General features: G+C 37.0%; 1 protein-coding gene across 5 annotated transcripts in view; it reads right to left on the bottom strand.

Annotated features, from left to right (window-relative positions):
- The window catches only part of PTPN4 (protein tyrosine phosphatase non-receptor type 4), a 120,192-nt gene extending 97,284 nt beyond the window's left edge, over positions 1-22,908 (bottom strand). For 4 of the 5 annotated variants that reach the window (XM_063288814.1, XM_063288816.1, XM_063288815.1 and 1 more), the window contains exon 1: positions 22,247-22,907. The gene's annotated coding sequence lies outside the window, so the exon portion shown is untranslated. Of the gene's footprint in view, positions 1-22,246 lie in introns of all 5 variants that reach the window. The other variant, XR_010066833.1, reaches the window with a different exon arrangement.
- Positions 22,909-23,592: the final 684 nt, after the last annotated feature.

Below are 23,592 nucleotides of genomic sequence, written 5' to 3' on the forward strand. Positions count from 1 at the left end.
CATTCAAAAACAATTATCAGAGTATTCTTCTACACTGTCTGAGAGCTATGCAACTGAGAGGCACTGCTTTGTAGTGGTCCCATTCCTGTTTCCAAGGTAAATTCAAATGCTGTGAGTTGGAGACAACAGGGGTCCATTTTATCTCTACTGCTTTTCACTACCTGCATGAAACTGCTGGGACAGATTATTAGGAGTTTTAGAGCTGGATGCTATCAGCATGTTAAAGATACTGCCATCTGTTTTTCTGTAAGACCTTTGGGTAATAACGTGGCTCTCCTGAATGTCTGTCTGCAGTCAGTAGTAATTGGATGAGGAATATTAACTTAAAACTCAAATCCAATAGAGATGTTAATCGTTGGAATCATGATTTCAGAGAGGTGGTAATCTCCCTGTTTTTAATGGGGTGCCATATTCTCCAAAGGTTTGGGAGTGCTTTTGAGCAACTCTCTCTTATCATCTTTAGATGATATGACTTCTTAGATGAAATTACTTTAAACCTGTAATGTGTATGCTAGTAGTTTCCAAGCTTGACTACTAAGTGGGCTGCCACTGTGTCCAATCCAAAACTTCAATTCTACAAAACTCAGCAGCCAGGTTGGTTTCTGGAACAACTCAATGATAACACATTGTACTGGCTGCTAATTTGTTTCCAGGTGAAATACGAAAGGCTGCTCACTACATAGTTGGACTGGATCCCATACTACGTCTCACAATGCCTCTTTCTAATTGATTATCCTTTGCTTGCTGAGATCATCTCAGGAAGGTTTGCCTAAAGTTGCCACAAGTTCATCTGTGAGAGCTCCAATTCTTTGGGTTGCAACTGAGTTGAAGATCTTTTAATTGGATTTTGCAGAGGGTATAAAACATGGCTTTTCAAAACAGGCTTTTAATGGTTTTAATTTTGATATTATGTCTTAATATAAATTGCAAGGAGATCTTGGCGGCTAATGTTAATATGAAAAGTTGTTTATATAATTAACCAGTTATATGACTAATCCTATGTATTAAGCATTAACATAAATCTACATGGAAAATATCTCCCTAATAATTAGTTTTTACCATTCCATATATGATCTCAACAAGATACAGGAAAACCCATATGCTTGTATTTCTAGCAGAAGCAAGATTTTATATGTACAAAGACGGCACATGTCTGCCCCACTAGGTAGAAATCAACTCCACAGGAAGGCTGAAACTACTTTGAGACTGGCTATGATAGAATCTTGCAAATCTGATTGTGTTGTACTTCCTCCTCCTTATAGTTCAGTAAATTAGGGAGATAGCTGCCTGAGCTACTTCTGAATGTTTTCTGGACATTCTGGATTTAGAAAATGTTTCACTCTTTGTTGCCTTGCAACAGAGCTTGCCTATCATCGTCAAGGCCATCTTCCTTACTCACTACAGCACATATAATCTTCATGATGTTGGCATCATGTAGAGAAAGCATATATAGATCTGACCATGATGTTACTATGATGGCATCATGTAGGGAAAGCATATATAGATCTGACCATGATGTAACTATATATTAAGCTAGTCTAGGATCACATATATTAAGCCATAATGTGGCTTGTTTACTTTTGGCTTAGCACAATGTATGAACCCAGCTATACGGTTTATACATTATGCTTTATGCCTCAACACTGTGCTTGAACCAGATCACTATAGTTTTTTTCAATAGACCATATTTTAATCAAGGCATGACTTAGTAAAATGCTTTAATCTAGCTATATGTTTCACCACTGTGCTCAAACTGAGATAATGAATAAAGAGCATCATTTACTATATGATCTCAGCTGTACAGAACATTATGCCAGTCTCAGAAACAATTCTGATATAATTAGACAACGACAAAGGAAAAGCTGATTCTTATTATGAAAAAGTTGGATTGCAGAGAAGTAACTGTATTTTACGACATTTTATAGAACTATATCTTCAGATCACATGATGAAAAAGCAGAAAGAAATAACATAATAAAATTATTTCTTACAGAAGTATTTGCAAGATCCAATATTCATGAATACTGCAGGAGTCTCAAGTGGGCATTTTTATTTATGATCTAAAATATAAGACCAGACAATCCTGGCAATGGCATTGTTTCACCCACAGTTGAGGCATCTGGGCCTACTGTATTTATTTTGAGATCATATGACAGTAATATTCAGGCTATTCGATTGCAGCAATAAAAAGCAAGCAAGAGAAAAAAACAAATTTGATGAAACTTTTCTATTAATAAATATTGATAAAAGAATTTCAGAACAGAGCACATTTGTAACACCAAATTCCATATTGAGCAAAGTGGGACTGGCCCTCATCAAATTAATAGGTGAACGAATCACAAGTAGTTATGGAAAAGCATCCTTCATATGGAAAACTAGTACACCAAGAAGAAATATTCCAGTTTAACCATTTTCTTGAAACTGTTAATGTTATTTAGACTATGAGTTTATTTGTTTTGTTTATAATCTGGAACAGATTTTAGTAATAGGATTACTTAACATATTTGTGCATGAATTGGTTGAAGGTCAGAATAAATATTTTATCTTGGAATTTCTCCAGTGCTCATTAAATAGCCAGGTACTTAGATTACCAGAACTACGCTCTAGCTAAGGGGTGGGTAACCTGGCATTCTGACTATAATTCTCATGTTTGGTGAGACTTAATAGAAATTATACCAGAAATAAATCAGCAAGACCAGACTGGTTACCTGTTTTCTAGTCTATTTTCCTTGCTTGTTTTTTCCGTCAGTTGCCAGATTTTACTCTAGAACATCTGTCTTCTTGACAATATGTATCATTTCCCATTAAGGCCTATACAGTTTCATCTTTATTCTTGTTACGGTATATATTCATTTCTATTACAAAAATAGCCTAAACTTCTTTTGTCAATTAGAAAAATTACAACTTTTGTAAAGTAAAACATTACTGCACTTTGAATACTAAAACTTAAAAATATACTGACCTGGTAATATGCATGCAAGAAAGAGATTTGAACCTTTGGTCTGCTGGCTTGGATTGTCTGCTGATGCAAAGCAGCTTTATTTCAAAATTTTAAGCACGATTACCTGGTGTAAGTTTCACAGAAATTAATGAGGCATCTGAATAGATATGCACAGGAATACAATAATCAGTAAAATAAATTTACTCCATCCATTTAATTTTTGCATACCGAACCAACTATTAGGATGCTCCTCTCAGTATCAATGGAACACTAGATTTCAGCTCTCAGAGCAGAAAAAATTCTCCACCTCTGCTATAATTATTTATTTGGCAGTAAGCCTGACTGAAAAAATTGGCATGTTCAGACTATTCTCAACCACAGTTTGTTGAAGCCATTATGCCCATATTCATATATATTGGTAAACCATAAATCATGGTTTACAAATTCCAATGGCTTGGTTCATTTATTAATTTATCTAAGCCAGAACCAAACAAACTATGTTCCTACTTAAGTTCAATGTGTGAAATTAGACAAGGGAATTGACATCTGAGATGTTAGCAGGATCGCACATAAATTCACCTTGAAAGCTGTGTCATAAATAGTACAAAAAATGCAGAAAATATTTTAAAAATATTCAAATCCCTGTACAATGCATGACATCTCTGGAGTTATGTCCAGCCTACAACCATGTGAAAAGAAAGTACATCTCATATAAAGTTTCAAACAGCATATAAAGTTGACGTAACTGAACAAAAAAAAAAAAAACCCTGTGAAAAATTGACCTTGCAATATTTATTTGACTAAAAATTAACATATGCCATTCCCTTCTGTTGAAAAAGTAAGTACACCCTTGGCTCTAATACTTGGTATTGCCTCCATTGGCAGAAACAACCTCAAGTAGGCATTTCTTAGAACTGTCTTCCAGGCTCTGACATCGACTAGGAAGAATTTTTTCCCATTCCTCCAGGCAGATTTTTTTCAGCTATGTGGTGTTTGAGGGGTTTCTAGCATGCATAGCCTGTTTCAAAACACCCCACAGAATCTTGATGGTATTTAGATCCAGGCTTTGACTTGGCCATTCCAGAACCCTCCACTTCCATTTTTTCCCCAGCCATTCCTTGGTGGATTTACTGGAATGTTTAGAGTCACTGTCATGTTGCAGGGTCCACTTTCAGTTGAGCTTCAATCTTCTGACAGATGGTCTCTCATTATCCTCAAGCACCCTCTGGTACAATAAAGGATTCATAGTGGATTGCAAAGCAGCCCCAAACCATAGCATTTCCACACCATGCTTTACAGTTGGTATCATGTTCTTCAGGTGAAATGTTGTCTTTGGTTTTTGCCAAATATGTCTTCAGGTACTGTGACCAAATAATTCTATCTTTGCTTCATCTGTCCAGAGCACATTGTTCCAGAAGTCCTGATCTTTGCCTAGGTGTTCATCAACTTTTGACTTCCCCTGTTTTTTCTGGACAGCAAAGGTTTCCGCTTGGCACACCTCCCATGTACAGACAGTCCTCACTTAACAACCATTTGTTTAGTGACTGTTCAAAGTTATGATGTCGCTGAATGGTATTTATGACTGGTCCTCAAAGTTACAGTCATTGCAGGGCCCCCGTGGTCACATGATCAAAATTTGGGCACTTGGCAGCTTGCTCCCATCAACTGCAGTGTGAGCTTCAACTCCAGCCAACTTCCTATCCCATCTCTGCCCTTTTGATAGCCCTGCACTCCACTGCCCCTGCTGCCCTCACCACCCCCAGCTGACTTTTGCCATTTTCCTCCTCCTGCTGCTGAGGAGGCATGCGCAGCCAGCAGTTGCCTTGTGAAGGGCCAGGCTGGGTGTGCCTCATTAGCAGTGGGAGAAAGACGGTAAAGGTCAGCTGGGGGTGGCAGGGTGGCCAAAAGGGCAGAGATGGGGGGAGGTAAGCAGGTGGGGGAAGTTGAAGCGGAGGCAAGTGCTGTCACTAAGCAGTGCAGTCACATGATGTTTTGCCTAACTCCTTCGCTTAGCAACAGAAATTCCAGTCCCAATTAGAGTCGTTAAGTGAGGACCACCTGTAGATCTAATTTGTGCAGCTTCTTTCTAATGGCAGACTCCTGCACTTTGACATCAATTGTGGCGAGGGCTACCTGTAGGTCACCTGATGGAATTTCTGGAGTTCTTAGAGACTTCTCTCAGCATCTTGCATTCTGCTCTTGGGCTGAACTTGCTGGGATGGTCTGGCCCAGGCAAGTTGGCAGTTGTTTGAAGTCTTCTCTACTTGCAGATGATCTTCTGGAAAGTGATGTCCAATTGTCTAGAGATCCTTTTAAATCCCTTCCCAGACTCAAAGGCATCTATAACCTTCTTGCTGAAGGCCTCAGAGAGTTATTTTGATCTAGACATGGTGATACCACACACTTCAGCAACAAAGAGCAAATTGAACTAAATTCCTTAGGTTTAAATAAGACAGATTCCTTCCAGATCTTCTTAATGTTCTAATCAAGTTGTACCAAATCTGGTGCACCTGATTTTAATTTTAGGTATCTGAGATAGTGATAAATGGAGGGGTATTGACTTCTTACAAAAGGGTATAATGGGAGGAAGGAATAACCTTGAGAAACAGGAGGAAGACAGCAACCAACACAATGGTGAGGTAAAAGAAAACTGAATCCGGGCCAGAATTGTACCCTGAGTAAGCATCTCAGAAAAGACCCTTCCTAGTTCTCATGAAAATAAAGGGATGGGGGGGGCACATTCAGACTTGCAAGATTCAGTTACTATAACCTTACAATAAAAGTAGTAGCATGGATGACTTTGGTTTCCTAGTTTGGTTGAACTTGAAGGGCTGACAGAAGATTCAAAATTTTGTTGCTTAGTTCGTATGCATTTCTGAGCATATGAACTATTTCTTTTTTGTCTCAAAATGTAAGTTTTCTTTAATAAAATTATGTGCCAGCATTTATATATGCATTTTCTATGTAAGTGAGATGGATAATGGAGATTTTGTCTATGATTCTAAACATACTTTCATGTAATCCAGACTGTACTTAATGGTACTTATCTCACAAACCAACTGTCAAATCCAGCCCCAAACACACAATTATTGACATTAAAAGAATAAGAATAAAGCTTACTTATCTGTACCACTGATGTACTGATAGTTATAGCCATTTTAACTTTATTGTTTTACATGGAGTTAAAATTTAACAAGCAAAAAAGTTATTTTGATTTATCTTTTATGCACAGCAAACAGCAACAACTAAATTCAAATTTGAATCATAGTTATTTTACTATTACATGCTTTTAACTGATCTGCATATCATTCTTAACTGGAATTACTGAGCAGTTTAGAAATAAAATAATTATTAAATTTATTTTATTTAGAAATTTTATATGGTCACTCATCTTAAATACAGAATTCTGAGTTACTAACCAATTTACAAAAACAAAAAATGAAACAAAAAGAACCCCATAACCAAAGTTAAAATAATCTAAAACAAAGAAAAAACGGAGGCACCATTTAACAATTTTATATAACAGACACATGCGTATTGGGCTTCCTTAACATCCCGGCCCTAATGTCTGAGAAAAAAGCTAGATCCTAACCTGAAGGCCAAGAGCATCAGGGGCCTCTGAATCTCAGGGGGAAGGCTGTTCCATAAGTCAGGCGCTGCTCATTCCTGCAAGATGACACTGTTTAATAGAGGGGACCTGGAGTATACCTGCCCTGTTAGATCTGGTGGAACGGGCAGAAACCTCAGAGACAAGCATTTCTGCAAGTAACATGGTCATGTGCAATAGTGATGTTGCACAGAGGAACTCTGGAGCACCCAAAATTGCATGTGCTGCTGTATTCTGGATCAGTTAAAGCTTCCAAGTGTTGTTCAAAGGCAGCCCCATGTAGAGCACATTGCAGTAATCCAGTCAGAGCTTCCTGGTCCAGGAATGGGTGCAACTGGTGCACAAGGTGAATCCGTGCAGAGGCTCCTCTGGCACACTGCCGCCTGCTCTTTAGCCATACATCCAGGAGGACCCCCAGAATGCACACTATGTCTGGGGGCATGCAACTCCATGAAAAGTTACAATTCAATCACCAAGGGGTGATTTTTCATCTTTACATAAATACATGAATAAAAATAACACAAGATTGTATTGTCACCTTTATATTCTATAACAGAGGTATGTGCCTGGTAACAGGTTGGTTGAGTTTTCCATGAAAGCACGGGTGGTTATATTATGTGACTCACACAAATATTTTAGCATAATGCAAGAACAGCTGGCATACCTGAAGAGCTAGCTATATGACTGAATAATAACAGGGACAAAACTAAGTTTTATAAAACAGACTTTATCCATACATATATATGAGCATTTTTAAATGATCAAGCTTAAGCATTACCAAAGCTACAGAAAACTTTAAAACAATTCTGAATTTAACTTGAATCCAATAAAATGTACGTGAAAAATTTCTACCCAAATCTATAAACATTTATCAAGACACACAAATTCCATAGCCAAGTTTTAAAGTAAAATGACTGCATCCAAGACAACAATTTTTTACCATTTTCGTATGACCCACAAATACCACTGATAAGGGTCACCGCATTAAAAAAAACATTTTCATGGGTACAGCAGATGGAAACGTTAGGAAAGGTCAGTTGCACTAGCAAAATGTCACTTAGTCCAAAACAGTTGCATTGTCATGAGATGCATTAATAATACTACAAATTTAAATGTTCCTTAACATCACAGCATCTTCTCCTGATATTTATTTTCTAACAGAGTCAGCATAGTCAATGAATAAAACTGATTATAATGTTATTATGTAGTGCAAGTTGTAGTAAGTATGAATTGTCTGTATAATGATCTTCTCTTATACAGACAGGAATACATAGATGGGGAGGCTTGTGTACACATACACACACAAAATGATACTCATTATTGGAAAATAATGTAGCATTTCATTTTATATTATTAAATACAAATACACAAGCATTATAAAATATTTACAAGTATTGTTCTCCTATTATATACTTTCAATGAATTAAGCAATATTATTCAAATCAATTAAACAAAAATACAACTATGATTGGACAGTCAATTCAGAAGGACAAGTTGCTATCATCAGCACTCCTTTCTTCTTTACTTATATACCATAATGGGTGGAAAGCTTCCAGTAAGAAAAAAAGCCAGTCAGCATAACTAAAAATCATATTTACTTCAAAACAGAAGAAATTATAATAATGGCACAAAGGTTAGTAATAAGTATATTGCATTGCCCATCTTGGCAAATAAGAAAATGTTGCTCTCAAGGTTAATTACAAACATTTACAACTCCATATCATAAATCTGTATTCTGAAGAAAGTCTTATTGATTTCAGTGTTGTTTACTTTCAAGTAAACTTTAAGCCAAGCAATTAAAAATGATTAGCACAATTGTACCTTAAGTATATTTAAATATAATAGGATATACTTCTGTGGGAAACTCTTTAGAATGTACTGATTATTCATGCAAGAACTAACTAAATCATTAAGCTTCGGATTTGATAGTACAAATAAACTTCACAATGACAGAGAAGTTCACAGCCAAATTCCTAGAAAATGCAATGCTTTGTCCTCTACTTAAGTATTAAAGAATTTAGCTTCCTACTTATACCTTTATTTTATTTTCTATCCCGCCTTAATTATTTTTATGAATAACTCAAGGTAGCAAACATACATAATACTCCTTCCTCCTCCTGTTTTCCCCACAACAACAACCCTGTGAGGTGAGTTGGGCTGGGAGAGAGTGATTGGCCCAAGGTCACCCAGTGGTTATTGTACAAGACATAAGTGTGTGAACACTAAAAAACTGAGTTACGTTACAAAATGTGTTTTATTCTTTTGTTTAAAAAGACAAAGGAGATTAAAAGAAAGAATGAATAACAAAATGCTGAAAAGCTTTTGAAGAGCTAAACCCTTTCCAGGAACATGGGGATTATGCCAAGAACTCCCAAGATTTACCCAAAATTGAGTAGAGACATCTCTTCTATATTTTTAGGAAAAGGGAAAGAGAAATCTGGTACAAACATATTTCATTAAATTATAAAAGATACTTAGATCTCTTGATAAAACTTGTAGAAGTTGATTTCATTAAACCAATGATATACAATTTCCTTTATTACTGCAATGTCTGATCATCTTTTTCGCCATTTAATTAAGCAGTATGAAAGGTGACATGCCACCATGTATTACATGACAGGACTTAAGTTCTGAATCTTTAGCTGTTGTGAGAAGTTGAGCCAATAGTTCTCAGGCTAGAGTTGGCAGTTATGTAAATAGTCAATAACTACTCAGCTTCAAGGCCACCAAGCACAGCACAATCTGTTAATTTGTGAGAACTGTAGGAAGAAAAAGCTGCAGTGGGTATAAGAGGCACTTACACTTCACACTCACAATGTCCAATAAATTGTTTTGTTTCACTTCTTTCTTGTATACACTTTCTTAACAAAGCTACACTACGTCTGTGACTGTTCTGCTAAGCCCTATCATAGGAAACGTATTTTAGCTGTGTAAAGCCAGAAAGTCTGTGATTTACTGTTCAGTTTGTCCAAGGAGAAACCAAGAAAAAAAAAATTCTTTGCCCTACCTGTTTTCATTTTTCACACTGCAAAATAAACCTAACTATCCTTTGCAATATCTGAAAACTAATTACAGGTAATTAATTTTCTAAGCCAACTTTCCTTATTTAAAGTGGGAAGGATATGAGATGAAAGAATGACCAATATGTCTATCTTCTAGTCACAAGAAAGAAATTATTGGAAGTTTTTCAGAGTCAATGCTTTAGGGGACAGATCTTGAGATCTGTACTATTCTTTACTTATTGCATGTACCTCTCCACTCTTTGGTATTACTTTCTTAATTGAATTTGCCTTTGCTCCCTAATTTTATCCTTTCCTTACTATCTTCATTCTAGCTTTCCATTCTTTTTAAATCCTATCTTCCCCATTTCAATTAATTAATTTACTGTCCAAGTCTCACCCTAAACATGACTGACCAATATGTGGCCTTCTAAATTATTGAACTGATACCTAATAAATTTAATTGGTCATATTGGCTAGGCTGAAGTTACTACACATAGTTGTTTAAAATCTGGGTACAACTAAGTCTCCAAAAGTAATAATGACCCAAAGCACAAATTCATGGACACTTCTTTAAAAACCTCAGAATTTAAAGAGCATAGCTCCAAAATACCTGCATCTCTTCTGTGAAACTAAGAAGATTTCATCTTCTCAGAAGAGATTATTGGTCCTAGTCCTATAAACGTCATCCCATTCTAAAATTAAAAACAAGTTGCAGGCTGTGTTTCTTTTTTAACTGGCAATGAAGATATGAAGCTTCAATTTTTAAAACTATTTTTTCTGATCTGGGATCTATGTAAAATTTGACAGCTAAAATTCAGCCCAAATATAAATTGGGTCCAAACCACATACTGTGATTAATGAACATTCCTGTTTATATAAAGAGGAATACTGAAAACTTTTATTTTAGTCAAGAATACAAACACCACAGACCCAAGAGCTCTAGAGAGAAAATGTAAGATATTTTTTAAAAGTGCATATATAGTTGAAAACTGGGTAAGAAAATAGTTTTAGGCAGGAATTCAGTCAACCAAAATTTTCCATGATCAATATATCGTGCAATGGAGCTCTTAGACAACACCTCAGAAGTACCACTCCTCATGCTTTCATATACAAAGAGAATAAGAGAGAGGGAACACACACACACACACACACACACACATATATATATACATCCACTAGGAATATCGGACTTTTTATGTGAGCAACTGACCTGCATTTCGTATTGCAAACTACTGCTACAATTCCCCTTGGTATGCTGTGTGATGCTTTTTAAGACCAAATCTAAGTTGATCACTCAGGCCCACAAGTCTGTCTTCCTGGATTATAACATTATTTTAAGTATGAACATATTGATTTTTATCTATGTACTTCTGCATTATCTTTGGGATCCATAAAAATTTAAGTACAGTATACAGACACGGAATACAATACTGTTTGCTTCATTCTTTTTTATTTCTCTTATTATTTTCTCTTATTTTTATAAAATCTAATTAAATCTGGACAGTTTTAGGATAAATTAGGTTCCTCCTAAACTAACATTAGAAGTACAGTCAGATGTATGATAAAATGGGCTAAGAATTTTGGATATAATATACTGATGGAACAATGGGAGAACATGTGGTTGAAAGGACTGAAATTTACATCATTTTATAACTTAAAAGAAATTTTTTATAAAATCATGTACCATTGGTATGTGACTCAAGAAAAATTACCCAGAATGTATAAAGGTACTTCAAATCTATGCTGGAAATGTGGATAACATGAAGGATCATTTTATCTGCCTGGTGGACTTGTAAAAAAGCCAGGAATTTTTGGAAACCACACACAGTGATACAAAATTTTTTAAAGATAATCATTCAACTGAAACCAGAATTTTTCTTGCTGGGACTAATGGATAGGCAATTAGAAAAAAGTTATGGGACATTGTTTTTGTATATGATAACTGCCACAAGACTTTTATATGCACAAAAATGTAAAGACTCTGAAAACCCACAATGGAGGAATGGTTGATGAAGATGACAGAATTAGCAGAGATGGCAAAACTGATTAGAGAAAGGACAACAACTACACTTATTAGTGACTAGAAATCCCTTATGGACTTTTTGCTGAAAAAAGAAAAAAAAAAGGAACTTGTGATTTATGGGTTTGATTATTAGAAAGGGTAGACCATGGAAAGAAGGAAATTATGTTGTAACCTTAGAGAGAGAGGGTAAAATATAAATGCATTTATAACTGCTGTTAATAAGATCAGAAGCCACTTTTGTAGTCTTTTCTCTTCTTTTCTCTTTCCTTTTCCTATTTTGTTTCTTACCTATTCACTATTTTTCTCTATTTTATTTCTTTTCTAAAATCTGTATTGTTTTTATCTTAAAATATCTTTAATAAAAATTATATACACACATACACATGCACACACATGCACAGTCAGATAACAGCAACAGCAGAATAAGACAATCTACAATCTATTGCTAATAACTACAGTCCAGTGCAGGCAATCTCCATAACTAAACGTAAACATCAAACCAACTGCAGCTCTTAAGAAATGCTACTCAAGTTTCCATACCTAAAGAACTGAGTTATAAACAAATATGAAGGATAGCCATTTGTAAAACTTCAGTTTCCATCACTTTAAGTGACTGATAATTTTCATCCAAGAATTTGCTGCCATGCAATTTGTGCCAGTTAATTTATCCCAAAAAGTTTGAAGACATGCCAAGATTTCTTTGTGTTAAAACCACTGAAATATTTTCCCTCCAAAACCTCTTTGCCCTCATACTTCTACCATTGTGCTGCATGGTTATTCTAGTTGTGCATCCTGTCTCCCACTTACTTCCAAACCTGCAATGGTTGGTACTATTATGGGTTCAAAATGGCCATCAACATCTTGTCCAAAATGAAAAGGATCTTTCTAACGTTGGAGAAGAATCCTCAGCCCTAAGATGAGCTTTTAACCTGGGCGAAAATACTGTGCACAATATAAGAAATGCTAATTCTTAGTGTTGTGATGCATTCTACCTCTTTGTCTGCCATGATTACTATGAGCATTAGAAATCTATCAAGATGGATAAAATGCTTTCACTGCACACAGAATACAAGACAGGAAAGAAAACATGGTTGAGTAACATGGTGCTTAAGAATAAGGCTCTAAAAATGTATAAGAGTATTCATTAATACATTTGGGTTACAAAATTTTATATCATGCCCTGCAACCCCTTTTTTTCCACTGGTTCAGTGTCTTGTGAGGAAAGTTGGTAATTCATGTATAAGTAGAAAGGCACTGTGCAACCAAAGACTTAAAATCATTAGCAAGGGTATTAACAAAACATTCGTAAGACGAGACAAAGCTGCAATTTAATTGTACATGTAGAACTGTGCCACTATACTACACTTATCCATTCTTTTGGTAGGTATATCTTGTTACTGTGTGTGTCATATTCTATGAAAGAAACAGTCTTAGTAATCTACAGTACTGGTATTTTTGGTGATACTATCAGAAAGGATGGCCAAAATGTTTTAGCTCTTTTGGGGGGCAAGTTAAGGGTGGAAATGAGAACAGGTGGACTGTGAAAGTCACTACTGCATTCCAACCCTTAACCACACCCTCCCCAAAATGTTTGAAATCAAAATTATTCCAAGGACAATTTCTGGACTTTTCTGAGAGGACTGGGGTTGATTTAAGTGTGAGAGCAGGAGCCATTTGCCCCTCAGGAGAACTCCAATTCACTTCCCCCTTAAGGCCCACCAAAAACAAGGGCTATTGAGAAATTAATGTGGGAATAGAAGTGAGAGACTTCCCACATGCTTTTCCACCTTTGATTTTAAAGGAAGATTGTGTCATAATTTGGACATTTTGCCATCAGATTTCATGGCACAATTTCAGGGTGTTGTGGAGCCATAAATAGAATGCTGGGGGATGCATACATGGAGTGCTGGTTGCCAATCTTTGATCTAAGTATTATATTTACAATCCAGCAGCAGCTCTCCAGGCAAAGACTGAGATATTTTTTAGGCCTACCTGGCACCCAAAGCCAAGGGATGGTGGTTCAGTTCTTTCTTCATCTTAGAAACTTTGGTGAGACTTCTATACAGAGTAGCAGTGGAATCTATTGTAAATTTTTCACAAGACTACCAAATCTCAGGACTCAAGAAAAGAAAAATCTTAGGGAGATTTGCAAACCTGCAAAATGTTGGCCATTATTCTAAAAAATTAAGTTTTACTCAATTTTAGGTTGCTGTCATCTCATGAGGGTTTTGATAAGAATGCCAAACTCAGTTTTGAGTGAATTTAACAAAATCTTGAGATTCAACATTCTTTTTTTTTTTTATTTATTTATTCATTCTTATGAGATTTGGTGTTTTGGGGGGGGGGATGAAATTGCACAATGGTGCATGAAAATCTTTCCGATCTTCAGCGTTATAAACTGCACTATTACAATTAACTTTAACCTTCACCCTGACCCAGATGCATAGGATTTTTTCTTTACTGTTCTCTATTTTTTTTAACTGTAAGCCACTGAGAGTTGTTCTGGACTCTTCTTAGAAGCCTCTAAATCTAATAAATAACAATAAAAACACGAAAGTAAGGGAGGCCAGCCGCTGGCCGACCCTCTCGTCTCCAGGCTGTAATCTTCGCTTTGATTGATACTCATGATTTCCTACATGGGTCAAAAAAGTGTTACCATTTCTAGAGAGTATGTATATCAACTATTAAGAATGGAAAAAAGGACAAGCCTTTTTTATGAAGTTGTGCCTCATATAGTGGTTTCTTTAACAGCTTTGGTGTTAAAATATAGGCTGGGAATCTAAAGATCTTTATTGGGGAGGGGGCAAGTGAGCCCTTTTGACATCCTTGTACAGTCCCATGAAGAGCTTCTGAGCAGATGTGCTGACCAGGTGTTTTAGTTGATGTTTGTTCCAGCTGAGGATGACAAAAGAGTTGTAGTCCTATTCAATGTATATAATGTAAAAGGTCCTAGAATAAATCCCTAACATCTCCAAATGGCAAGAGATTCCAAGAGAGCAAAATGAAATGAATCAACAAAAGCTTGAAATGGAAAAAAAGGGGGAGATATTCACTGACATATTCAGCCCACAGCAACATCATCTATGTTACTTTGTAGAGACCCTCAACTTTCCAGAGCAACTTTTCAAATTAAAACTGTTTTTCCTTCTTCTTTGACTTAAAGCATCCCATTGAAAAAATTCACCCATAGGTATTCTGGACTGAATCCAGTGACTGGCCTTTCATAAGCTATTATTTATTGAAAAATAGTTTGCCAAATAAATCACAATTGATTGGACTTACATAATATGGTAAATCACATTACGGCTTAATGTGATATGTGAACTAGTCAATGAGTTGGAGCACCTTACAAGTGAAGAATAGCTAAGGCAGAGTGGAGAACCTATGGCCTGGCAGATTGTACTGAATTTCCAACATCCCTATCATAACCATGCTGGTTGAGCTGCTCTGGGCTGAAGTTCACCAGGTATGGAGTACTGTATCTTCCCCATTCCTGAGCTTACGGAAAGAAGAATCATATAATGACACAATGTCAACAGAAAAAGTTCTTCACGCAACGCATTATTAACTATTGCAATCTATTATTTCTTTATCATTAACATGAGATGTAATGATGAACACTTAAATAACTTCATAGAAGGATTAGACTATTTTATGGAAAATTGCTCTACAATACACTATTAGGTGCCTCTTTAACTCAAAAGACGGATTTTCCTGTGACCACATAGCTATCATATGAGTCCAGAAAAAAGGGTTGCCAACACCGGATCGGAAGTACCTTTCCTACTTTGAAGTCAAATACTGCACATCTCTAAACACTGGCACTTTATTTACAGTTCTAATTACACTTAATTTTTAAAAGCATTTTCCATATTTTAATATTTAAATCTAGCAATAATAATTGTTAACCAAACAGGCAACCTACATACCACTTTAAAGCTGCTAAGAGTTATTGAGACATACAGTCAGTCTTGGCACATTAAATCTGCTATTCACATTGACCAGCTCCCACTGGAATCAATGAGACACGATTAAGTATTTTATGAAACACTACTGCAGCTATGATGTCATCAAATTTAGTCAAGAGACAGGCAACAGCTGCATTATATGAACCAAAAGTTTTAGTTATAATTTGTTACCCATCCATGATCATTCCCCATTTATATCTTGGTTCCTATTTGCTTACTTGCAACATTATACTCCTATACATAATTATGTCATAGTAGTTTGGTTAAAAGCAGTGTGAAATTGATTGATGGCTTTCTATTATTTTACAAGCAGTGACGGTACCAGAATGCACATGGCACAAAAGAAAGAACAGTTGTTAGACTCCAAAGAAAGATTTGCTTGTTCACTAATGTTTATAGTTGTGGATAGTAGGTGGCACAGACAGTCATACTGAAAGCTTATGATTAGTCAATTTGAAAATCAAAGGAAACCAAATGAAAAAAGGAACCTAAATCAGTAATATTTAGGAAGATATTTATTGCTACCTTGTTTAACAAACCATCCTTAAATGTATGTACTCTACTAATAAGACCAACACATACAAGCTTTCTTCTAGACTTACTTTTTTTCAATATCACAGGAATATCTGCTAACACCAGATACAATTTTTCTTAACCATTCCTTATCATAGCACTCCAAATACAGAATATATTAACGCTACTCTTAACTTTGAAATAATTCAATCCAATAATTCAAGATTAAATTTCCAAAACCCTCCCCCATTAGGCAGGAAAGTTGCCCAATTTTCAACCTTCGATACAGATTAATTTTTAATACCAAGATCTTTCAATAGCCCAGTATCTAGTGATAGCGATGGAAATATGATTAGCCATGCCATTAAAACAGTTTCTCTGGATTCTCCTGTAAGCATAAGGATGGCCAAGCTACAGGATATATGCAATCCATAAAGGACTCTTCTGCTATCTCAGTGCTATTAGTAATCCCAATACAGCAGCAAAAGAGTAAAATAAAATGGGATCATTAGAAGAGACACTTTAATTATCCAGCAACATCAATGCAACAGATATTACTGAAGAGGACTGAATCATCAATGTTCCTCCTTATACAATTCCCGTTAACTATATTATTCCCCAACCAGCATATAAAAAAGCAGCTTAATAGAAAAAGAGGAACATAATTTCTCTATGCTGGGAGAAGGAATAGATGTTTTAAATGTTTGTGTAGGTGTGACTATATACAGTCTGGACCAGAAATATTGGAACAAGGATAACTGTTTTGGCATTTGGCCTCTGTACACCACATTGAAATTGAAAGGAAGCACATCCAGATGGAAGCGAAGTCAGGACTTTCAACTGTAATTCAAGGGATTTGACAAAAGTGGGGCACTAACCATTCAGGAAGTACAGCCAGTGGCATACACACACACACCCATCGTTGGTGGCTCATAAGTAATGGAACAAACCAACATCATTACAAACATAAGGATCGCCTTTAATATCTGAATGAAAATCCTTTGCAGTCAATAACTGCCTGAAGTCTGGAACCCATGGACATGACCAAATGGTGAGTTTCCTCCCTCGAGATGCTTTGCCAGGCCTTTACTGCAGCTGCCTTCAGCTGCTACTTGTTTGTGGGTCTTTCCGCCTTCGGGCTTGTCTTCAGTAAGTGAAAAGCATGCTCTATTGGGTTGAGATCAGGTGACTGACTTGGCCATTGAAGAACATCCCACTTCTTTGCCTTGAGAAACTCTTGGGAAGATTTTGTGAATGTTTTGGGTCATTTTCCATCTGCAATATGAAGCAGCGTCCTATCAGTTTGGCAGCATTTGGCTGAATCTGAGCAGAAAGTATAGCCCTATACACTTCAGAATTCATCCTGCTGCTTTTATCAGCAGCCAGGTCATCAATAAACACCAGTGACCCGGTTCCATTGGCAGCCATACACGCCAATGCCATAACACTGCCTCCACCATGTTTGGGAGATGATGTGATATGCTTTGGATCATGAGCTGTTCCTTTCCTTCTCCATACTTTTCTCTTCCCATCATTCTGGTGCAAGTTAATCTTGCTTTCATCAGTCCAAAGGATCTTATTCCAGAACTGGGCAGGGTTTTTTAGGTGTTTGCTGGCAAAGTCAAATCTGGCCTTTCTGTTCTTGAGCGTTACCAGTGATTTGCACCTTGTTGTGAATCCTCTGTATTTACATTCATAAAGCTGTCTCTTGACTGTAGTTGTTGACAATGACATGCCTACCTCCTCAAGAGCATTCTTGACCTGGCTGGATGTTGTGAAAGGGTTCCTCTTCACCATAAGCAGAATTCTGCAGTCATCCACTTTAGTTGTCTTCCATGGTCTTCCAGGCCTTTCGCTGGAAGGATGTTCCAAACTGTTGTATTGGCCACTCCCAATGTGTTTGCTATCTCTCTGATGGGTTTATTTTTTCTCAGCCTAATGAGAAATTATCAATGTAACTCAACCATGTAAAGCAATGTTTTAGACAGTTTTTTTTCATTTTCTACTAATTTTTTTCACTGAGCTAAATGAGCAGGTGACAAACAACATGTGACTGGGAAGACATAAGCCTGATATGCTATTTTCTGACAAAGTGGTCTACAGATCTTAGTAGTGTGTTAGGTAGTTCTGCCTTAGTGCAGTTGTAATGTAATACAGGCAACATATCCTCTACTTGCAATCAGACTTGCTTAAGAGCTCTACAGTAACTGGGAAGGATAGAATGAAATCCAAATAAACCTTGAAGTGTTTCTGCAACTGAAAGATTAACATTTAATCCTTGCAATATCTTTTTGAAATATATTCAGGTCAAAATACCAAATAAAAAGACATTTTCGTATTTATTTATTTAATTTATTTATTTATATTTCATCACTGCCCATCTCACTAAGAGAAACTCTGGATGGTTTACAATAAAATTAGATTTAGATTCTTCAAACTAGTAACACATTATGTATTGAATCACACACACAAACACAGAGTGATGATTTAAGCTTTCAGCCTGAAACTCTAAAAATTCCTGGAACTACAACAAATGGGAACTAGAAAAGGGAAAATAGGCTCTTGTTACTCTGTGTAATCCATGTAATATTTTGCAGCATCACATAATTTAGGTAGTCCCAAAAGAATAGATGTAAAAGAGATATATACAAACACATCCTTTGCTTTTCATAAAACCATAGATATTTGTAGGATAGCTCTAAGGAAGATTTTCCCCAAAAAAACTTAGTTAGAAAAGACTGAATCCCAATTAAACTGCAATATAAAGAAGCACCTTTAAATTGCAAATAAAAGTACTTATTATTAACAATATTTATCTAAAATGTCTTCAATTAGAAAATTTGGCTTTAAGGCCATGGCATTCTCTAAACAAATACTTGTCATCATTTAATCTTGTAGTAAGTGACAGTAGCCTAAATTCACAAGGTAAAAATAAGCAGACCATTTCCATGGCTTTCCACTGACTCATTATCATATAAATGATGTAGTTCTCTTCTCTTTGCCTTCCCCTCACCTAATCCATATAAATAGGTAACCTGACACTGAGTCCCATCTCATCCAATACAATAGTTTTTGCTTTACATTTTCCAGATCTAGCACAGGAGAGATGCTAGAGCACACTAACAGGATAACAGAGATACTAGACCACTATATCCACTTAAATAAGCAGATGTGGTAACCTATGTGTGGAAACTTGTTTGCACATGTGGATCACTTCTAATTAGACTGAATACAACCTTGATTCTTAGCACAACATCAATAGGTCTAATTTCAATGTGTTTATGGCATATCTTCAATAAAAGCAGAACATGACAATAAATACTACTATGTATGTGCAACAATTGTAAGTCTATCCCAAATATGCATTGCCTGACACTCCAATAGGACCTTTAACCCAAATGAAATCAACAGTTAAAAAAAATAAGACAGTGTTAAGTCAAGCTCCACTCTTGTAACTGCATCCATCCACCTTGGATGGATCTTACTGAAGTGATCTACCATTGCTTCTTCCAGGATTTTTTTTTTTAAACACCTCTCAGTCTAGCCAACAGCCCTGAAATCTCCCATCCACATATTAACAGAGTCAACGCTGCTTAGTTTCCAAGATCACCTAAGGTCAGCTAGACTGCTGCCACTCACTGAGATAATTCAAAAAGCATCGTTTAACCAGGTGACTTCTCCCTACACACACAACTTGTAACACGGTTTCCAATGAAACATCTTAAATATGTTTTATCATTATAATGACTGGTACAATATATCAGACTTTGAAAAAAGCATGTTAAATATAAAATTAAAAAGAATAATGAGCACAAGCATAAAAGTTGTGCAGTGATCTGAATTCAAAGGGAAAAATACAATTCAGGGTATGCATGAATGCACATGTAGCATGTGTCAGAAACATCTTAAACCAAATTGTCTTTTTCTGGGATTGTCTGCAGCTGAAGAAAGCAATTGCATGAGCCCAGGAAAAGACACAGCTGCTTTAAAGTGTGTTCAACAGCTGCTTCTTGCATGCCCATGCATGCACTGAGTCACACTGTGCATTTTGAATCCAGATCTATGCAGAGGCCTAGCAAATATTACGATAAGGTTAACATACCTTTATACAACGCACTTACTAATAAAGCTATGTCACATACCACAAAGGTTAATTTATGTTATAAAAAGTAGTGCACAATTAACTCTTAGCATATATAGGAGCAAGTAACTTGATGTGCCTTCCATTTGGGGAGAAATACAACTTCCATCAGCCACATCCAAATATGGCAAAGGATTTTGAGAGCTGTGATCCAAAACATCTGATGGGTATCATTTACTGACTTCCTGGTGTAATACACTGAAGATTTTGCAAATGTCTCAAAGTGCAAACATATTGATTTCTTAGCTAATACAAAATAAAAAAGATTATAGCCTACAAACATTGAGAAGATAAAATACATATAAGAAGTACTGAATTTGGTTTTCAGTCAATACATGCAATCTATAGCTTTTGATTTTCAAAAACCAAAAAGGTGATAGTGAAGTTAAATTGTTCTACTATTTTACGTTTCTGAAATTCTAATTACACTACATTTACAAATGACTATTATTTCCATGTGACTATTATTTAGTTTTGATATCAGCAATATATAATTTAAAATTATAGCCAGAGATAATCATTATGAACATACTTTTCTCTGCAGGTGACAACATAGCATGAAAAAGCACATTCAGCAATTATAGAAGGCAGGCATAGAAAGAATCCAGATTCATTGGAATTTTGATAGGCAAGAAATGATTTTCTACGCTAATACATAAACCACAAATAAGGTAGCCTATCAGTAGAGAAGTCTAGTTTAATCTTAATAATTAAAAACTCTTTTCAAACTTCAGAGTTGCACATTTGAGTCCCTACATAACATGTATTATCACTATTTCTTTGCTTTTTTTTTTGAATGGCATCTTGAACCTCAGTGTCTGGCTTAACATTTTTTTTTCTATGAGAAAGGAGAAAAAGGCAGTTTTATATGAGGTAATCAGGTGCAGTATCATTATTTTTCCCCTCCCGAAGTTTTACTTCAGGATTCTTACCACTTAGGGTCACCTCACTCTAAAGCAATACTGCAATGGCTCTTTATAAAAACATTTTTATTTATGAACATTTATGATTTATTTATGAAAATTTTACTATGTCACATTATCTTGTATGTCTATACAGTTGCAGAAGTGGCTGTTCTGAGACTGTGCTACTGCCACACCAAATCCTTATAGAGGTACAGAATATATATAGATAAGTACCTCTTGAACATGCAAAGTAAATAATTTTAAAAAATGAAATCTAGTTTCATTTTTAACTCTCAGAAGATGTATAGAAAAAATGCCTTAAGGTAAGGGCTAGCAGGCCTTTTCAATATTTTTCAACGTAACATTTCATACGTCTTAATTTCACTCTTGAAAATACATCAATTTTTTATATTAGAAACCATTTCCAAGCCTTTCCTGCTTATCTTCAAATCTCTTTATCTCTGCAACTAAGGAATTCAATTCGGGACCCCAACATGCCTTCAGGCAACCTAATTTTGTCCTTTTTTCACTCCCTCCAAAGAATAACGTAATCCTGCTGCTTCTCTAACATAATAGGACGCAACACAAAACTGCACGCTTCAGGACAGCCATTCTCAGCCTCTGGATTTTCGAAACGAATTTATTTGAGTATGATCACTCTATTGCTAAAGCAGTTTCACAAAACAAGAAAGGAAAAAAAAAACATGTCGTCCGGATCCTTTCCAGTTTTTTGCAAACAGACATCAGGCTTAACTAAAACAGCATTAACTCTACCACCGCTTCAACTCTTTCTGAAGCAATTCGAATAATCGGACACGGTTTCTTTTAAGGGACATTCTATTCTCCATGTCAGGAAATTCATAATTGTTAAACAAAATTTGAGACAATATTGATCTGGCAACTCCAACAACCGATCACCCACGCACCTTCTAGTGTTGTCACACACTTGCTTGCATATGTTGGGTCAGCCCACATTTAACACTCAGACCAAGCAATCCAGGGAGTGGAGTGGCAATTTTGCTTCCTCTACCTTAGCGAAAGCTTACTAGAGAGAGAACTACGTAATAATATTTGGAGCAGTAGGAGAAGGGGGGAGTTTCTCACGTTAACCTGACAAGTTTCTTTAAAAAAAGAGAGATTTTCTTACCTTCATATAACAACCACGTCCTTCCAGAGAACGATAAGGAAGCAACAACCAGCTCAAAGGGAGGAAGAGGAGCCAAAAGGTAAAGTGAAAGGGAGGGGGGGTATTTACCCCCCCAAAGGGTGAGTTCAAGCCCTCCGCTCAGTTCAATTTAGTTCTTGTACCACCACGCAGCAGCAGGCAAAAAGGAAGGGGGATCACCAGCAGCCGTTGCATCGAGCGCCCCACTCTCAACTCAAGCCCCCCCCACATTCCTCCTGCAAGCAGAAAAGGCAAGGATGGGGAGAAATCTGGAGAGAGGAGACGCGGAAGGCGACCGAGTCTTCCCGCCTCCCCAGCCACAGGGGAAATCGAGCGAGGACGGGAATAGGGGTTCAGTCGTCGCCTCCCTGAGGGAAAAGCACCCCCGTCTTACCCCACCCACCCCCAAGAAAGATTTCTTCCTCTTCTCTCTCTTCCTTCTCCTGGAGCCGTAGGGTGAGGAGGGGGGGAGGCGGTAGCTATCCAGCAGGGCAATGCCTGTCTGCGCCGAGAAAAGAAGCGGGGGGCGAGGACTGGCAGCAATCACTGGTACTGGTGCTACCGCCTCCTCCGTCTTTCTCCCCTCCCCAGAGCCAGCCTCCCTCCTTCCTTTTCTCCCGCCTGCCCTCAGACAGGCAGCAGCATAGCAACCAACATGGCAGCTGCGCAGTCACCCAGTAGCAAGTGGACAGGCAACTCTCGCGAGAGCTCCTAACTTCTACCTCCTCTCCTCTGTTCCCTTTCCTGCAGAGCGCGCCTCTTCGGCGGTCGCTACCTAGTTGCTGGCTGAATCTGCCACGAGATTGGATGTGCTACCTGAAGCTCCGCCTTTTCCCTTTCTCGGCCAGCCCATTGGCTCGCCGGCACGTCTGTTATCGTCGGGAGAATGAGAGTGCTCGTGGCGTTAGGACAACCTTTTCTCTCCGAGCCGCGAGTTCTGTTTCGACCAGCTCGGGATGATTTGGTGGGGTTGTAGTATTTCGGGAGGCTGTTGCAAAAGATAAGGAAAAAGGAGATGAAAAGCGCTTGTTTAAGTGAGAGCAGAAGTGATATCTGCTGGAATGTCTGAAAAGGCGGGTGACTCTTCGAAAACTTATTTTTGTTTATATCTATGTGTATGCATGTGTGTCATACGTTCTTCTGCTGCTTAGTTCATTCTCGGGGCGGAGGTTGCTGTAATCGTGAAAAAAGTTTATTTGTTTTTCAAGTGTCAGAAAATAGAATTCCTCTCTAAAAGTTCGGAAAAGCAATTTAAATTGAGAACTTCATGCAAGTCTAATAATTTTATTGTATGTGCAGGGTTTTATGAAAGGTGTGTGCGCGCGCGC

The sequence above is a fragment of the Candoia aspera genome, chromosome 1, assembly GCF_035149785.1.
Source record: "Candoia aspera isolate rCanAsp1 chromosome 1, rCanAsp1.hap2, whole genome shotgun sequence".
NCBI lineage: Eukaryota > Metazoa > Chordata > Lepidosauria > Squamata > Boidae > Candoia > Candoia aspera.